This window comes from Colossoma macropomum, unplaced genomic scaffold (assembly GCF_904425465.1).
Source record: "Colossoma macropomum unplaced genomic scaffold, Colossoma_macropomum, whole genome shotgun sequence".
Lineage (NCBI taxonomy): Eukaryota > Metazoa > Chordata > Actinopteri > Characiformes > Serrasalmidae > Colossoma > Colossoma macropomum.
The window spans coordinates 21592502-21611169 of NW_023494808.1; the positions used below are offsets into that span (position 1 = coordinate 21592502).

Genomic DNA, 18668 nt, shown 5'->3' on the forward strand with positions numbered 1-18668 from the left:
GTTAATGCTAGGCTATAGACAATTGGATAGTTCAGGTTCAGTAAAAGTTTTTACCAGGATTTTCTTCCAGCCAATGGAATTAACCCATTAGCTCAAGCTAGCAGGTAGAATTAATCACTGAAATCAACTGAGTGATTTACTTTTTGAACACTTCTAAAATGTGGTTCACACAATATACACATTGTCACCATAACAACAGTGTTACAGCTGAATTCTACCTTCTAGCTGTGTGGAATAAGCATTTAAGATGGAGGGTAGAGTGCCTGTGGAAACAGTAGTCATACAGCATATCATATCATGTAGTTTGAGCCCAGGCTCTCGATCGAATATGCCATCGAACAATTTACCTGACTGGAGCAAGTTTCACTCAGTTAGCATGTTAGCTTGAGGCTAGGGCATGAGCTTACAATTACCATGTTAGTTTGAAGTTAGTGCATTAGCTCGAGGCCTTAGCACAAAAAATAGCAAAACTAGCGTACTAGCTAGCATAGGCTGAAGTACAGCTAAACCAGCACCACACCAACATAAATTGACATAAACCATAAAATTCATCTGGGCTAAGGAGTTTTTTCAGCAAGGGGCTAGGCTGTTAGCACGTAATTAGTGCAGTAACTCTGGGTTAGCTTGTACGTTCACGGTTAGGTCACAGTTAGGCATGTTGGCTCATGGTTAGTGCATTAGCTGTGGTTGTTCAGCAGAGATTATAGGTTTTTTCTGACATCACACCACTTACTGATTTAAAATGTTCAATATTTCTGTTCAGTATTTCTGTGCTGCCAAAAAAACACTCAGAATAGATCAAGCTAAATTCTCCTGTGCCATTCTGAAGTTCCCAAAATTGAATTTATATTATGTTAAATGCACTAAAAAAATAAAGAGTATTAACATAAATTTTCAGGCACTACATTATTTTTGCTGTATTGAAAAATATATGAAATTGAAACACTCTCATTTTTAATCAATTGATTTTTAATCAATAATACATCTTTTAGCTAGCCAAACACTAACTGTAATGTTAGGCTGTGTTCAGGCTAAGTGTTAGTGCAGTGGTTACTGAGCAGCAGAAATGGTAATGAAAGACAACACTTTGCCTGTACTGGTTGGATTTGGTCCAAAACTGCTTCTTTGTGTTTGCTATTGAAACATCTCCATAAACTTCATATTCACATGCTAATTTTACTACTGGCTACCACTCTGCCCTCTCTCTTGGTTATCTTGGTCACTGGTCTCCTGAGCTGTGGCCTGAACAGTAGCATGATTTTAAAAAAATAAATAAATGAAAGCATATTACATAAGTAATAATAAGAAAAAGTTGAAGAAAAATAAGAAAAGCTGAACTTTTTCAACAGAGTCTACCTTTCTGATGAGAATAAAAAAGGCTAGCAGTAGTGCTTTTTAAAGACAGCTGCATTTCTGCCCACCTTGTGGCCATGGATAACACGCAAAATATGTCGAGAAAAAAACACCTATTTTGAAGTCAGCCTCAGTCAGAAGCAGGGTCAAAGTGAGAGGAGCTGTTAATGAGAAATTACTAATATTAGTTACTATCTCTCTGAATCACTGAAACTCACTTTTTAATTACTTTCAGACCTGTGTCAAAAGTAACGAGGAATTTATTAGACTTCCAAACGCAGTTTGTCACTGGACAGGTGACAATGAGATGGTATCAGACAACGAAGAGCCGTCAGTGAGTAATCAGGCCATGTGTAAGTTCCACTAGCTGATGCTGACATCTCGTCATTTGCACAGGATCCATAATTAAAAGTATGACGTTGAGGAGAAAATGGAATTGTGAACAGGGCTGCACATTTTTAACAGGCTTGCTTTAAAAATCAGATGGACGAGGGTCAGACGCACACCTGCAAAGTTCAAAATTAGCAGCTTCGTTATCCTTTAATATCACATTAATAGAAAATATTCATGCATACGTGAGCCACGGTTAATGATAGCTTTGCTTGTGCCATTGCACCTCATGTTCTTACCACACTGTGGGTGAATATATATTTGATTAACTACAAGATTTCAACAGGACAAATTAGCATGGCAAGCTATGCACAAATTAACAGAGGAACACAGATAGGTTTCTTTGACGCAGTGCTCCAAGCTGCTAAAGTGAAGGGAAGGTTTTGGTGCAACTAATCAAGCACCAGGATGCATAGCACTAAATCAATGACACAATTAGCATTAGCATTCGTTAGCTCTCAGGTCTGATGTTCCCTTTCTTATTTCTCACCTTTTTCATTAAGGAGCTAAATATGTGAGAACGCATAATTAGGCAAGCTGAAAAAAAGACCTGTTGAAGGTGTTTATAATGTGATGAAGCATAACAAGCCAAAAAACACAGTATGCTAGGTTTTCAAGACAGTCCAAATGAAGATACACCTTTTCCAAACACGTTTAAAAGCAAGAATGTAAGCCGTCTAAGAAGCTGATGAAATGGAAAGTGTGGCTTTGAGACCAGAGCACATTTCCTTCCTCTTACAAATAAAAGACATTGTGTTGTCTTCAGTCACCTTTAAGGAACAGGCACTACATTACTTGAATAGATTTGTTTTTTGGACCGTCAGTTTGCTTGTATTTCCTGTTTAACAGGGCCAAGCAGCTTTATGAAATGCTGTTTTTTGGATCTGGTCAAACTGATCTAATCCAACTCTAATAAAAAATCCTCAATTTATCTTTAGAGAAATGCACTATACCTTTAATGTATCTATATGTATTCAAAAAGACCAATTTTTTTTTTTAAGCTGAATGAAAATTGGGCTCACTGCAGCTTTCTGGAGGATGAGCACCTTAGCTGTAATAGAGAGAGAGAGGACAGGTAGGACACAGAGAAAGAGAGAAAGTGGTAGATTGCCAGCATAAGCCCTATTTGGATTGGATTAGTTTTTAGGGGGACGGCTATTAAAAAAGTGTACACATCTCCTCAGTGATAAAACTCGCGCATCCGAACATAAATAAACTTATGACAGGAGAGAGAGTTTTGTGCTTGTACGTGGTTATATGATCACACTTCATTTGTGAGAAAAGTTGACGTTGGTAAAAAAAACTTTGATGTTGTGCAAATGTGAATAGAAAGTGCTTAATACATGTAGCTGCCATTATAATCGCATAGATCATGCTTCTTTACTTTGTTTTGTTTCTCCGTCTGCTAATGTTTTCTGTGTAGATAAGATGAACACTAAGTGTAAATATATATATATATATATATCCTGGGGTGTCTCGGACCCCCTAACTATCCTTTTTGACCCCTTTTGGACTTCCTGAATGTTTTAAAATCAAATTCTGGGGGTCTTTGAAAATAAGCTTATTATGATGTTATGCTGTCCAGGAAAAACAGGAGCTCAAATTCCAATCCAGAGGAAGGTCATTGTTTAGCTGCATCACGCACAATCAGTGAGCTTCTGTCTTTGGTATTCTTAACTAACTAGAGTTACAGTACTGGTCTGCCCCAGGGTGGCGCTGTAGCAAAGTGGTTAACCCAGTTGGTCCTTTAAAACCTCTAACAAACCTAGCTATGCCCAGAATACCTCTGAAAAACTTTACGCTGCAGCATATTTGTAAATCTGAAAACTTGCCCAGTTTCCCAAGAGTTTGGTGGAAAGAGTGAATCTCATTTCTCTAACCAAAGACAAAATAGAAGATGTGTAAGATCTCAATTAAAATATATATATGCTACTAGAAAACTAAAGAAGACAACTGCCTGGACTTGTATTCAGACTGGACTAAAATTATTAGAGCACCGCTGCTGAGTTTGGTTGGTAATGTGGCCTGTAATTTTCTCAGGGGAGAAAGGAGAAAAACACTAATATGGCCGATCTGGAGGGCAATAAAGTCACTAAGTAGCACCTGTAAAAGTATGTGAGGGCGCACAGAGCAAAATGTGAAATGTGAATCAGATCCAATATGTGCTTACAATGTGACAGAAATGGCTGTAATTATTAACGCAAACTGTGCTGTGGTAATGATCAGGGTTTAAAAGGTGCAGTGAAATAATGGAGCTGTCAGTTAGCTCAGGACCAAAGAGAAAATGCAAGTTTAGTGATGAAGAGACAGTTGTGTTAATAAGTGAAGAAGTTCTTTCCCACCAAAACATTCTAATAAGTCTACTCTGGCTAAAATAATGGAATTTAAATAAATAAATAAATAAATAATAATATCACTGAAAGTCAATGCCATAGGGTTCAGCAGATGAACTCTGGAGTTGAAGTAGTGTTTTTTGCTGAGAAATTTTCTTTAAGTACCTCCATGATGAGGGTTGTCATTATCAAAGGAAGTTTCCCATTAGCAAACTTTTTTCCCCCCTGTGTTCCTCCCCAATTTTAGCTGTCATTAGACAGCTCAATGAACTTGGAGGAGAATGCTAATTCTGCTATGTCAACTAAAAGAAGCCCACATTGCTTTGAGTGATGGGGTAAGAGGGAGGGTCATCCTACTCACCAAGAAAGCCAGTGATGCTCTCTTGGTGCTCGCTGGGTTGAGTTATTCAGGAGCCCCAGACTTTTACTTCCTGAAGCTGATGCTAGACCAAACTCATAATCTAGTGATGACAAGGCAAATGCTTGAATGGTTGTTCTACTCAGGAGCCAATTAATAGCACACTTTTGAGACATTACTTATAATTTATATATGGTTTTAGGATTTAGAGATAAGTCCGTTCAACACTGCCACCCCAAATTTTAGTAAATGGAATGAAACATATAATCAAGTACAGTTTAGTGCATATCATGCAGGCTTTTTTGGCTAAGTGCTTCCCATTTGCACCTGAAACCTGATGCAAAATGCAGAAAGCTTAGTGCATCTGACTCGAGGTCTGCCTAGGCTTGAGATGTTTCCAAGGACAAATACAACATTGCAGCTGTGCAGGCCAATTAATACCAGGGGAAACTGGTGTCTTCAGGCCCCCCCCTCTGTCACAAAGCAAGTACAAACACGATTTAGTGTGGATGTTTACTGATATTACAGAAACTACTAGCCTGAGGAAGAAGCAAAGGCACACACGGTCATAATGATTAGATAAGAAAAATTAGGCAGTAACACAAAGGATGAGACAAATCAGGAAACAACACTGCAGCGAAAAAGTGATTCTCTTAAGTTGACAACAGGCATCAGAAGTTAAAGGGCAACATTTTTTTTTTGTATTGTATGTTTTCTCTGAGGTCTGTTTATGAACTTTGTTTGCCTTTTTGTGTCATCATTCATTTTTACACACTTTTCCTTAGAATTAAACAGGCAGTTTTTGTTGCTATGCTGATAAGACTGATATACTGTATGTAACTGACCTCTGTTCTGATTGATTGCCCTGTATTGTGCCTTATTGAGAAAGCAGTCTGGTCTGAAACACACTTGATTTAGCGTAAAAAAGCAGGGCTAAACTGCTGTAGACTGGACAGGTGGATGTATATAGTGACATCACAAGAAATTAATTAAAAACAGGCTGTATATGGAATTTAATTTTCATAGACAGACCACATGCACTGAGGAGTATTTTCTAAGTGAAAATATGTTAACACATTTCTACATGGAGCAAATGTACAGAAGTGTTAAACATGGCATTTTTCTGCAAATTTTAGTGCACAACTTCAATTTATTGGGTGAGTTTAACATATTGAGGAAAAAAATACATACATACATACATACATACATCTTCTAAACCGCTTATCCTTCTGGGTCACGGTGGGGTGCTGGAGCCTATCCCAGCTGTCATTGTGCGGAAGGCAGGATACACCCTGGACAGGTCGCCAGTCCATCGCAGGGCAGACAGACAGACATACACATTCACACACACACTCACACCTAGGGGCAATTTAGCATGTCCAATTGGCCTGACTGCATGTCTTTGGACTGTGGGAGGAAACCGGAGTACCCGGAGGAAGCCCACGCAGACACGGGGAGAACATGCAAACTCCAAAAATAAAAATAAAACGTAAAAATACAAAATGTGCTGTAACTTTTGCAAAGGCCACCTTATATGTTTTTTTATATTTTGTTTTGTTTCTTTTTTCCCTAATATGTTAAATTCAGCAAGTAAACAGTAACTGTGCCTTAAAATGTGCGGAATGTGTTCAACTGTACAGGATGTGTACATATTTTTGCTTAGAAAACCAACAAAACATGTCATTTGACAGGAGACCCCAAACTTTTGCATATGACTGTATGTTTTAAACCTTCAATGGTGTTGAATACATCCCTTAAAAAGTATATTTAATCATTACATCTAGACTGCCTCCTAGAAAACAAAAACACTTCAAAATAGAAACATTAATTTTTTAACAGAAATCTTTGTTACCAGTAAATATCATTATTTTCAGATTCCCTGTAGCCTGGTAGCTTATTATTTATTTCTTATCTCCAAACTTCCACATGTTTTTGGATGTTTATGTCTCACATATTTCATTCAATGTTTTGCTTTCAGTCTATAGATTCATTCAGTAATCACAACATAGAATAGTCTATACATTTTAAACAGGGAATTTGCAAACCAGTTTGACTTGGTATTTGCCTTTATTGGTTGGAATGCAAGAAAAGAAATGTTTAAAAATTGGATATGCTTGGAGTGGACCAATAGTCAGAGTCCTGACACATCCCATTTATGCCTGAAACCTTGTGCAAAAGGCTTACTACATCTGGCCTTGAGAGTCTCTGCACTGGAGCGAGTGTCTCTCTTGTGTTCTGATGGTGCCAGTTCACTGCTCGTCCCGCCATGCCGTTTCTACCCTACTTGGCAATTAGGAGTCAGAGGGGTGTATTCAGGATAACACCCCAATCTACACTGGCGATCTGCCTTTCTCGCTCTCTAACTCTATCTCGATCCTCCCGCTGTCCTTGAAGCCATGCTTACTGGAGGCTACATTCAACCTAGTCCTTCTAAAAGCATAAATGACATCTAGTGCCAGATTAAAAAGCCTCAATCGGCAGAAAAGGGTTTGTTTTGTTTTCCATTTTGACTTTTAAACTGGCCTGGGTTGGTGTTGGGGGGATAAATGAAAGAGATCGATCTCCACACTTTAGTTCCATCTCAAGTAGTTAATCGTGTCCATTTGATTCACCTGTGTTTCATTACTCTGGAGTATAATCAGTGTTGGCTTTATGCTGTGTCTCTTGTATCTGCTTGGTTTGGTCCTGGTGTTAACTTTCTTCTTATATATTTTTAATCTTATTCTATCTTATTAAATGTTCTTTTTACAGACAATTTGATAATAATCAATAATATTGATTTTATAATTGATCAATAATATTGATTGGAATATATGTCACATCTACAGGAATTTCATAACTATATTGATTGAAATTCACATCACAACTTATGGGAACTTTGTAACTGTATTGACTTGGAATTTACATCACATCTACATGAATTTGCTAACTGTATTGATTTGGAATGCACATCATATCTATGGAGATTTGAAACTATTTTGATTGGAATTTACATCACATTACATCCATGGAAATCTGATAACTTCTGATTAGAATTTACATCACATCTATATGAGAATTTGATAGCTATGTGGTTTGGAATGCATATTACACCTACAGGAGTTTGCTAACTATATTGATTTGGAATTCACATGCCATCTACTGAAATTTGATAATTATTTTGACTTGGAATACACATCACATCTATGGGAATATGCTAGCTATACTGGAATGTGGTGTACAAAAATAACATTCATAGATTCTAGTTCTAGTCAAGTCAAAGTTTATTTATATAGCACTTTTTACAACAGGCATTGTCACAGAGTAGCTTTACAGAGCAATCCGGGTCCAAGCCCCCTTCAGCAAGCCAGTGGCAGCAGTGGCAAAGAAAAACTCCCTCAACAGGAGGAAGAAACCTTGAGAGGAACCAAGACTCAAAAGGGGAACCCATTTTCCTCTGGTCGACACCGGACAGCAAAACAATAAGATGAGGTTCTAGGCCTGGACACATTGTTTTAGGAAAAACTTAATTTGTTTAGAACCTCTACAGTACGTAGAGGTTCTTTAAATAAAAAAAAATAATAATTCACAGGTCTCGTTTACAATTATGTCCCACTCATTGAGTGGTTATTTAAGAAACTAAAAGTGGTTCCTCTATGGCATTACTTCTAAAAGTCCTTTCAGGTTTGTGCAAGCCATTTCAAGATTGTGCGTTTAAGGCAAATGACTCTGTTTTTTGTTGGTTTGTTTGTTTGTTTTGTTTTTTTTGTATTAGAGCCCACACAATACACAACTTGTAGGCTTTCACTGAACCACACAGAACTCACCAAACTCATACAAACACACACACACCACACACACACACACTCTCTCTCATTACTAGGAGACACAGATAGCAAAACAATCATGAAAGAACAGCTGCCTGCTAGCTGTTGTTTTCACCAGCAATTGCGCTGGCACAGTAAAGAAGAAACGTGTCTAATGCATTAGGGTCAGGGTCGTGGATAAGATGTGATCAATATGTCATAGTTCTTACAGTGTACATTGTACAGGCACTTGTTTGTGTTTCCACAGTAAACTCAATCAATTAAAGAGCTCTGCAACACATGTGAATGTCTCTGCAATCTTTTACTTTTATTTTCTAGATTTGCCGTTTTTTTGTGCTCGCTTGTTTGGGGCTGTTTGGGGAAATCATTCAGATTGAGTGATTGATCAGCATACATTACTAGACTTAAGCAAACAGGCAGTTTGAATAAATGAAACATGTTTTACATTCTTCAGCTGGTCTGAACCTCGACTGTAAGCCATACTAAAAATCGGGGATAAAAGTAAGGAATAAACTGTGCAGTGGAACACTGGCTGAAGAGAACACCCAACAGCACCTACACTGAACAAAAATATAAAAGCAACACTTTCTACTGAAACACAGTGTCTCATGAAACAGAATTCCCACATTAGTATCTGGTGTGACCACCGCTGGCCTGTATCAGGGCAACACATTTTGAGAAAATAATTTTTTATCAAATTGCTTTAAAATAGGAGAAAGGGGTCACATTTATATTTTTGATTAGAATATTTGCAACAGCACTTTAGTAATATCCTATTTCAGGCATAATCAGTCGACTTGAGAAAATACTGACAAATTTGCAGCAACTGTTGCATGGTTGGCCTAGCTTTACAGAATGCTAGCGAAAGTCCCTTTCAACGTAATGAAAAACTGTAGCAATCTTTGTTCAGCTACATACTGATTTTTCAGTTCACAATGCTGTACTATCAAGCTAGATTGGTGTTGTGGTACTTATATGAAACAGCTTGGAATAATGATGAATTTACACCATGCTAATGTTAGCTTGATTACCCCAAAATCTACATTTGTGAGCTCATAGCGTGAGCTTTCACTTTTTTTAAATTAAGAACTATGGGCCTCATTCACTATTATCTTCCTAAGTTTTTTCTGTTTTTAAGAAAAAGTCTACGTCAGATTCATTCAGTGTTCTTAAACCAGAATTCTTCACACCTTTGTGTTCTTGAGTGTGTAGATTTTGTTCTTACCTAAGAACAAATACCAAATAAAACATCGGTGAATGTCAGAATCTTCGTGAAAACTTGAAGAAATTTCTCCTTAATGACAGATTGAATGAGGCCTTATAAATTTATGTATGAATAACATGGATCCAGCACAGACTGGTAATGTTCCCCTCAAACCCACTTCAACTCCACTGTTAATTATCAGGTTGACTTTGTAAGTTAGAGGACGTGATTGGCCAAACTAAAAGCAAACTGGACTGATGACCACACCATAACCTAGGCCGCAGACCGCAAAGGTTAGCAACTGGACAAGCAGAAGAAAACTGCAAGAGTGCAGAAGAACTCTGAGCCCCACTAACCTGCCTAGCCATTTCATGTCCCTTCAGCAGTTCACTCCAAGGGCAGGCGTCGGCAAAATGAAGTATAGCAAACAGTATCGCGTCTCAGACTAAATGACCCATGTAATAGCTGGGAGGCCTAAAAAAGAGCTGCAGACTATGGGTGGCTTATCCACCCTGAAGACTTCATACATTTCACTTCATACCACGCCACACCTCCCGCCCCCGAAATCATATCACCACACAGGCGCCTGTGGCCTGAACGGAAGCAAAACACTCCACTGCAATCAGTCTGCAAAAGAAGCCTCCCTCGCTCCCTCTGCAGCAGGCCACCACTCTAGGAAGAAACCCCAACAGGGGCGTTTTATTTGACAGCTCATATCGCTTTGAAATTTCGTAGATTAATGCACACAAGCACACATACACACACCACAAGAGCCTCACAACCACCATTTACCAATAAGAGTGAGTTATTTAACTCATCCTGCGCTCTCCTCTCTCTTGGGGGGAGCCCGGAGTCGATGTGCTGTATTGATTTTTATTTCAGCGCGCTCACCTCACCTGGAAAACATTTCATCTGCTTGATGAAATAATGATTTCAATATCCTTAATAACTCCCGCCGGAGACCCGGGGGCCAGGCGCATCAAGCAAAAAAGTCTTGCAGAAATGAAAACTACAGAGTCAGCCTCCGCAAGGCCAGGCCGCGTGGCCTCAAGGAGCCGACATCCGTTTATTTAAATTGATACAAAGCCAAAGAATGCAAAAGGGAGGTTTGAGAACAGCAGGAGTCCTGCTTTTACTTGTTTTACTGTTTATGACTGTTACTATGACCACTTCCGGTCCAAAGTAACATGAAATCAATCTTATTCACACAAATAGTCATTGCTAAGTGAACTCTGGAGGACTCTGAGAGTCAAAATAGCATTATTCTGTTAGTAAATAATTTTTTTGGTCTTGTGTTCAAGCTTATGGCTCCATCCAGCTGCTGTGACTGAGGCTATTGTTAAAAGAAGACATGGAGAAAATTCTATACAAAACCAGCCACTGCTAGTTGCCCAAACTAGTAAATCTACATCTAACAGAATATGTAAGCAGCAGCACTTCCAACATCTCCATGCATTTCTTGCACAATACTCCCACGTTTTGTCCGATCCTCCCTCAAACGTATGAGTGAGAGAAAAACATTTTATGTTCTTTCCGTGAACATAAACTGTGTGTTTAGGCTTTTAGGGCTGTTTGTGTAAAACGTATGAGATTTCATGCAGAGTGTGTCCTATTAAGGCTTAGAACATCTGGCTCTCAGTCCCATTGTCTGAGATGGTTCCCCATTGCCCACTCCTATTCCCATTCTATAAAATCGTGCCCATCATTTAGAATTTGTTTCCTGTGTAGAAGCGATGCTATGGTCAAAAAATACATAATTGTATTTTTCCATTATTTTCCATTCAGTCACATACAGCCGAGTCAGCAGATACAGATTTCAACAAAAAATGTAATTGTTGACAGAACAAAATTGAAAAATTTTAGTGCAATGGACTGAATGGAATTTTTCTCAGACCAAAATAAACCTTTCATCCACTGAAATGTGCTTGTCTGTTTTATGCAAATCAGTAACTTAAAGAGGCTGTTCACAGTTTGCATCATGATGTGTTTTCGTTAATCGGATCATGTTCAGATTTAACTTAACCGCATGGAAAGCCAGGAGTAAACACACCCCGGATGCACTGTGATTAGTGATTAAGATCGGATCTCTCAAACTACATTTGAAGGTGGTCAGAGACGGCTATCGACCACATTCAGCACAAGTCTAAAAGGGACGCATGCAGTTAAGTACAGTGAAATGCATAAAATTATGTACAGTGGAATGTATACAGTTACGTAAGCAGGAATGCGTCTGCTGAGTGCTGACCAGCAGGCGAGAGGAAAATCAGGAAAAACACAAGATGAAGGATATGCAAGGCTTGAGTTAAGCCTAATGAAAGCATGGAAGCCAAGCCTGAGGATTAGTATGGTAAATCGAGGAAAAGGTAAACAGAAGTAAAGCAGAAACTATGTGTGTGGTGATGTGCTTTTTATAAAAGGTAAAATCAAATCTCATCTGGTCCCACTGGGGACATATTTCAGTAAAATGTGGAAATGGAATCCAGTTAAAGTATATCCAGATACGCTCTGGACACAAAACACCTGTTAATGCAAGCTGCAAACAGCTTCAACAACAACCCAACTGATTTATGTGATGTTGGCTTATATTCAGTTTGGGTTCATCTGTTGTGGTGTGGACCTTCCTACGACAACATTGAGTGCTGTGGTTGATTCTCATCAGAGTTAAATACATGTTTTGGGGCAGAATGATGCAGATTTTTTTTTTCAGATTTTTTTTTATTGTTCTCCCCAATTTAATTAAATTCCACCCACTACATAAGACTCCCCCAATCACACGATACCACCAGCGTTAGGAGGGCGAAGGCAAACACAAGCTTCCTCCAAGTCATGTGAAGCCACCGCATCTTTTCGAACTGCCGCTAATGCAATGTCAATGGACAGCTAAACACGCTTGGAGGAGAATTCTAGCCGCCAGTTCTGTTTTGTCAGCTAAAAGACACCTGTGCTAACTAGCATCGAACTGAGGGATGAGAGGAGAGGGTGGGCCATTGTACCCACCCAGAAAGAGTCAGTTGTGCTCACTTGGACTCCCAGCTTGAATGGCTGTAGCATCACTGGGAATCATACTTGTGAGCTTAGTGTTAGATTTGTTGTGTGGCAAAAAGTTTCTGGTTCAACTGTGTTCAAAAGAAAACAGAATGTGAGCAGTAATCCATACTAAAGCAAAACGTTCTGCTTTACTGTTATTCTGCTTTGTAGGGCAGCGTAGACATGATGATGTTGGATAAAGCGTAGCTTGCTGCTTTGGTCTAGCCTCTGTGCTGGGCTATATAATGACAAAGTGAGTCAACCCTATTGTGACCTGATGTTGAATGGCCAATTAGCGAGGACAACGCTTCAGTGTTTGGTTGCCCACAGACTCGCAACACTTTTGATGGATTCTGTCAGCGGCAGCATGACTGTCTTTCCTTGTGGCTTTCGAGTGTGCATGTGGGGATGGGGGTGAATCACTTGTCTTGCTCACACTTTCTCTTTAATAGATGTTGTTCGAACAAGACTTTACCTTCAGTGTCTCAGCGCTGTCTCTCTCTCTTATTCTCTCTCTCTCTTTTCCATTCTGCACCCATTTTTTTTTCACCCATTTTAAGTTTCCTATGACGATGTTGCAAAGATATCTAGAGCTGAAGATGTAACTGTCATTCTGACAGACACTTTGGGAAAGAAATAACAGTCAAAAACACACTAATAACCCATATCTATAATGCATGAATGCACTTAAAATAACTCGTTTAAGTTCAAGATACATGGAAAATGAAAACACATCACATTCAACTCACCAATACAGACAAGCTCTGAGCATCTATCAAGGGAAAATGTCAATGTCTTGAGACAGGAATAAGAGAGCTGTTGGCCAAATTGACGAATGTTACTAATACTAATACAGGTATTGCTTATTACCAATATCTATAACCTATGAATATGTTTAAAATAAACCATTGTTGCCATTGTATCAAAAAAATGCATCTCAGAAATGGTAACTTTATAGAGAAGCAACACTCTAAGTCATAATGTTCATGAGATTTCTTTCTTTGTCATTCCTGACCATTTCTATTGGTCTGTTCATCATGGAAATGATATATTGTTCATACAGTATAAAGCAATATAAATCATTTTCAAATTATGAAAAAAAGTTTAATGTTTTATTAAACTTATTAAATTATTCGTTAGATACAGGCCACAATGAAAAAGTATTGCTCTCAACTCACTAATGGTGACTTTGCAATGCAGAGGCCAATTATAGCTGAGCAGTTGTCAAATGGAAAAAAACATAATTCATAGGTCTTGAGACAAGCATTCACCTGAGAGCTGTTGACCAAATTATTTTCCTGCTGGGAGAATGATTACATAAGAGCCATTTATCAGCATGAACCATTCGTGTTCAAGAAGAGATTGAGTTCTAAGTGCAATGGCCATTTAGCCTATATGGATTTTTTTTTATTTTTTTTTTTATAAGGTATAGAACAGTCACTTCCTGGCATATGAAACGAAACCAAAGACCTCGTTTCGAATTATGCAGGGGCTATTTTTGGCAGAATCAGATTGTGACTGGTGCAATTTAATGAGGGGGCCTTGTCAAAGGCGATTTAATGAAGCTCCTGCCCTGTTAAATATTTAGATTTACCATTCAACCTCTGGCGAAATGGATCTGCCACCATCCCTCCGAAGACTGGCTTTGAAGAGATGAAATGGGGAAGAGGTTTGCAATGCAATAAAACAGCTCAGATCTGAGATTAAAAAGAGAGAGGTGAAGATGGAGTGTGTGTCAGAAGAAGGGACAACATGCACTAAATAGATGAGTGTTATTGTTAGAATGAGGTTAATGAGCTTAACATGCAACAAATTCCCACCATGTGGTCTGTCTTAACCTTTAGAAGCCTAGGGTTATCACTTTGCTACGTATTGTAAATTTAATTGCTTTCATGAATTACAGTTACATAATAATTACATTGTAATAACAAAGTATACTGCAATAAAGTCACATCTCTTTAGCCTTTAGAAGTCTAGAGTATTTTTGTCATTTTCTATACAATATAACCTCTAACCCTTGGATGTCTTCAGTTATTTTTGTCATTTGCTATACAAGGTAAATTTAATTGCATGTTTATACAACATAACTTTGCTTTAACTCTTTAACTCCAGAGTTGTTGTCATTTTGTAATGCAATGTACATTTAATTTTGTAATTACAATATTACATTACTAATCACATTGTAATAAAGTACCCTGCAAGTAAGTTACTTCTTTTAAAACCTTGCTTAGTCATTTTGTTATACAATGTGCATTTAATTATGTAATTGCGTAAGTAATTGTAGTTACATAAGTAATTACAATGTAATAAGGCACATTTTAATAAAGTAATCTGTTGAACCTGTAGAAGTTTAGAGATGTTAGTAAATTTGCTATACAATGCAAATTGAATCATTTAAATTAATAATCAATTATAGTTTATATGTTATATATATATATATATATATATATATATATATATATATATATTATAGTGTATATAAGTAATCACATTGCAATGACACACTGTGATACAGTGATGCTGCTTTAACCCTTGTAAATCTAGTACTGTCATTTTGCTATACTACGTAAAAGAATCAAATGATTGCATAATGAATTAGTTACCTAGGTAATTACTTTATAACAACACAGTACCCTGTGACTAACTTCTCTTTAACTTTTAGAAGTCTTGTTATGATTGCATTTTGCTATTTTATGTAAATGTTGCTATATAGTTACATAATAAATTACATTGTAATAAAGCACATCTTGGTAAAGTAAACTTGCTTTAACTTTTAGAGGTCTATATTACATTGTAGTAACAAAGTACTAACCTTTGAAGTATAGAGTTGCTATTTCTGTGACGCTATAGAATTTATACGCCATTATAGTTAATTATGCAGTCTGTAAAATGAATTAGTTACTTTCAATTTACGTTCTGTATCATCAGGTTCACTTTTGACATTTTTCCTTTTGTTTCAGTGTCGATAAAAAAAAGACACAATGTAGTTTTTTCTTTCCACAAGACTGAATGCACAACAGTCATTTTTCATCAAATTCAGTTCATAATAAAATATCTCCTCTTCTGCTTACAATCACAAACACAGTATCAAAAGTATAAAGGTATAAAGTATAAAATGTAAAAGTACAAAACATTGTGTTATTGGCAATAACTGCAACTTCTACAGGATAACAAGCTGGTGCAATACCAAGTAAAGGCCTTGATATTAAACAGCTGAGGCAGGTGAGTAACTACAGAACACTCTTATCATTTGAATACATAATTTTCACAGAGAGAGAGAGAGAGAATGTCTTACAAAGACAGGAGAAATATTATGCCTTTCTTCATCTTTTTCTCTACTGAAGTTTCTTAAATTGTAGCCTCAGTAAGACCTCTGCTCACAGGAAAAAAAATCTGGCCTTCTGTAGTGCAGCTTCAAGGAATAAACACAAAGAAAGCACGAAGCAATGAACGCTTAGAGAAGAACTGTGTAAAGCGCGCCTTCAGCAATCGGACGCCAAACTGGTACACAAATTGGATGAGACGAGGAACTTTTAAGCGAGGCTATATGAACCCATCCCTCGGCCTTTTATGTAACATACTTCCCTCTGGACTGGAATAATTAAACGCAGAATGAGAAGAGATCCAGCGTGTCGGAGAACCAAGGGCAGGTCACTCGATGAGGAGAAGCAAGCCAACGTAGGAGCAATATGGCACGAGTATGAGATTTCTCCTCATGGCACTGATTGGAGGCAGAGTTGTGAAGTCTCTGCAAGTGTTGTTTACAAGAAGGCATAGATTGAATCATAGACAGGAGGGATAAATTCTGCAAAATAATGTGTTTATGATTAATTTCAGGTTGATGGAATACCTTTTTCAGCCTAGGTGGTCTTTTTCCAAAAAGTCAGTAATAAAAACACAATGCTGCACTTTTAAAGGTGCCAAACTGGGTTTAATGGGGTTTGGCCACTGATGTAACACTTCGTAGATAACATTTCAATGGAGTCTTCTTTAAAAACTCAAGTGAAATGCCTCAATTGAAAGGTTCTTTAGGGCTCAAAGTGGTTCTCAGGGATCCCAGACAATCCACTTTTTTGACTGATCCCAACTCTCAAAACATTGAGCAAAAGTGGTTCTTCCATGGCATCACTCCAAAGAACGCTTTTTGGCACAATGTGTCATCAAAAAGAAGAGCACTTGACGTAATAATTAGTAAAAGCAGTGAAAACAGTTCTCCAAATTTCATGACTTTCTAAACTGTCAGTTGTCTACAAAAACAACTTCTGTCAGGCAGGTCTGCAAGGAAGAGGTCATTTTGATTGTAATTAGGCCTTGTTTAGCCAGTGGTACAACAAAGATAAAGCCTACTGGATTTTTAAAGCCTAGCATATTTTTCTTATAAAGCTAATCTTAGATCTGTATTATTCACTAGAACATTTGAAACAGAGAGCATTTTATGCCCCACTGTCATGTATACAACTATGAATATTCTATAGACGAGAAGCATCCATGCTAAACAGACATCAGCACAACAACCAGGAACAAAGTTGTGTTGATAATCCAAAGCTGTGAGTTCTGGATGACTTTTGAATGTAGTTGGGTGATATTCCTTAATTAAGACGGTCTCTGGAATATGACAACCACAGCATTTTCATTTCCCCTTAAAGCTACAATCATTTTGTTTATAGCAGGAGATCAAATGAGCTCTTCAATTAATAATTGCCACTGGATCTGCTATGAGAAACATGAAGAACTTTGTGTCTACAGCAGCATGAATGGCTGGTGGGAGGAAAACAAGAGAATCATGAATGCTGTAAAAGAGCCAAATTCACTCTCAAGAGTAGAGAAAACCCTCTGATGTTATTAGAGAGGGAGAATGAGCTAAAAAGGATTCCTAAAAATGTGCTTACTGTACATTTAACCCTCAGAAAGTGCTTTTCTGGCTGGTAATAACAAAAGCATGTTGTAATTTTATCAGTTTATTTCAGTTCATTGAATCAGCCAGAGACTTTCCATGGGAAGTACAGATTCTTAACTTTCAATCAATACTCCATTTGTGTTGATAAGCAGAAAAGGGAGGTATTTCATAATGATCTGAGTTTGATGAGAAGTTATAGTTGTGTGAAAACAAAAATAACCCTTCACATTTTTTGCCTTCTTTTTTTTCTTTGTTTGACATTGAAAAAAAAATGGAAAAAAAAGTTGGAAGTGCAGAATCGAATGTTAATAAAGAATGTAGACATAAATGAAAATAGCTCATTGCGTAACTAGCTGTGTAATTGGATATATAATTAGATTACATTTGTTATGGTTTATTACAGCAAAACAAGAGCAATAACTGTTAAACATTCTACAGGTTGAAAATCTATGGTACGATGTCCAATTTTTCTGCATTCCATTTAGGATTTTTAGACCTTTTTAGTACAAAAGTCAGAGACCAACCTTTCATTTTTTCAAGAGATATTTGAGCGTATTAAATACAACATAATAAGAATAAAGAAAAAAAAAAGTGAAAACACAGTAAACCTAGATTGTGATAAGCAGCAAATGCAACCGTCTTCTAAGACTAATATTCCTGAAGATTTTTTTGGAAAACTGGAAGCAAGTCTACTAAAAAGGAGTGGAACAGAAAGCAAAGGGTGGACACTGAAAATCTAGCATAATTACTTGTTGAGGTTTCTGTGTAATTTTCTATTTTCTGTTTTTTTCCTGACTCTACTGTAAAATCCATTATTGCGATCAGACTTCTCTAAATGACAGTCTAAATAATACGACGCTGCAATGTCCTGACTATTTGAGCATTTTCAGTTGCTTCTGAGACTGCATTAGCCTCCATTCTGTGCTAGAGCATTTTCATCACCGACGAGGTAGCCATGACACTGTCCATTACAAAGGCTAATGTGACCATTAGGGGGGCTGGGGGAGTCTGGATGCCACACACAATCGAGAGCAAACAGCAAGCAATGAGAAACATACAGTGTGGGCGTATGCAGATGTTGTCCTTTCTCTCAGCAATGAAATGCGGCTCTTATGAACACAATTGTGGTCCAAACCTGCCCCAGGACCATTAATTTTACATTAGCTGACATTTGTATTCATTTTTTCCTAAGCTGTTTGATGGCATTCTGTGGGCAGTGGAATAATCCAGCTCAAATTACTGCAGCTGACTGACCTATTGCATACGATACCCTGCTCGAGTGACAAGGGACATTAGTCGA

The 18668-nt window shown here is 37.7% G+C and overlaps 1 protein-coding gene across 1 annotated transcript in view; it reads right to left on the bottom strand.

Moving 5' to 3' along the window:
• The window catches only part of sorcs3 (sortilin related VPS10 domain containing receptor 3), a 366544-nt gene that overhangs the window by 288450 nt on the left and 59426 nt on the right, over window positions 1-18668 (bottom strand). The gene's annotated exons all lie outside the window — the stretch shown is intronic.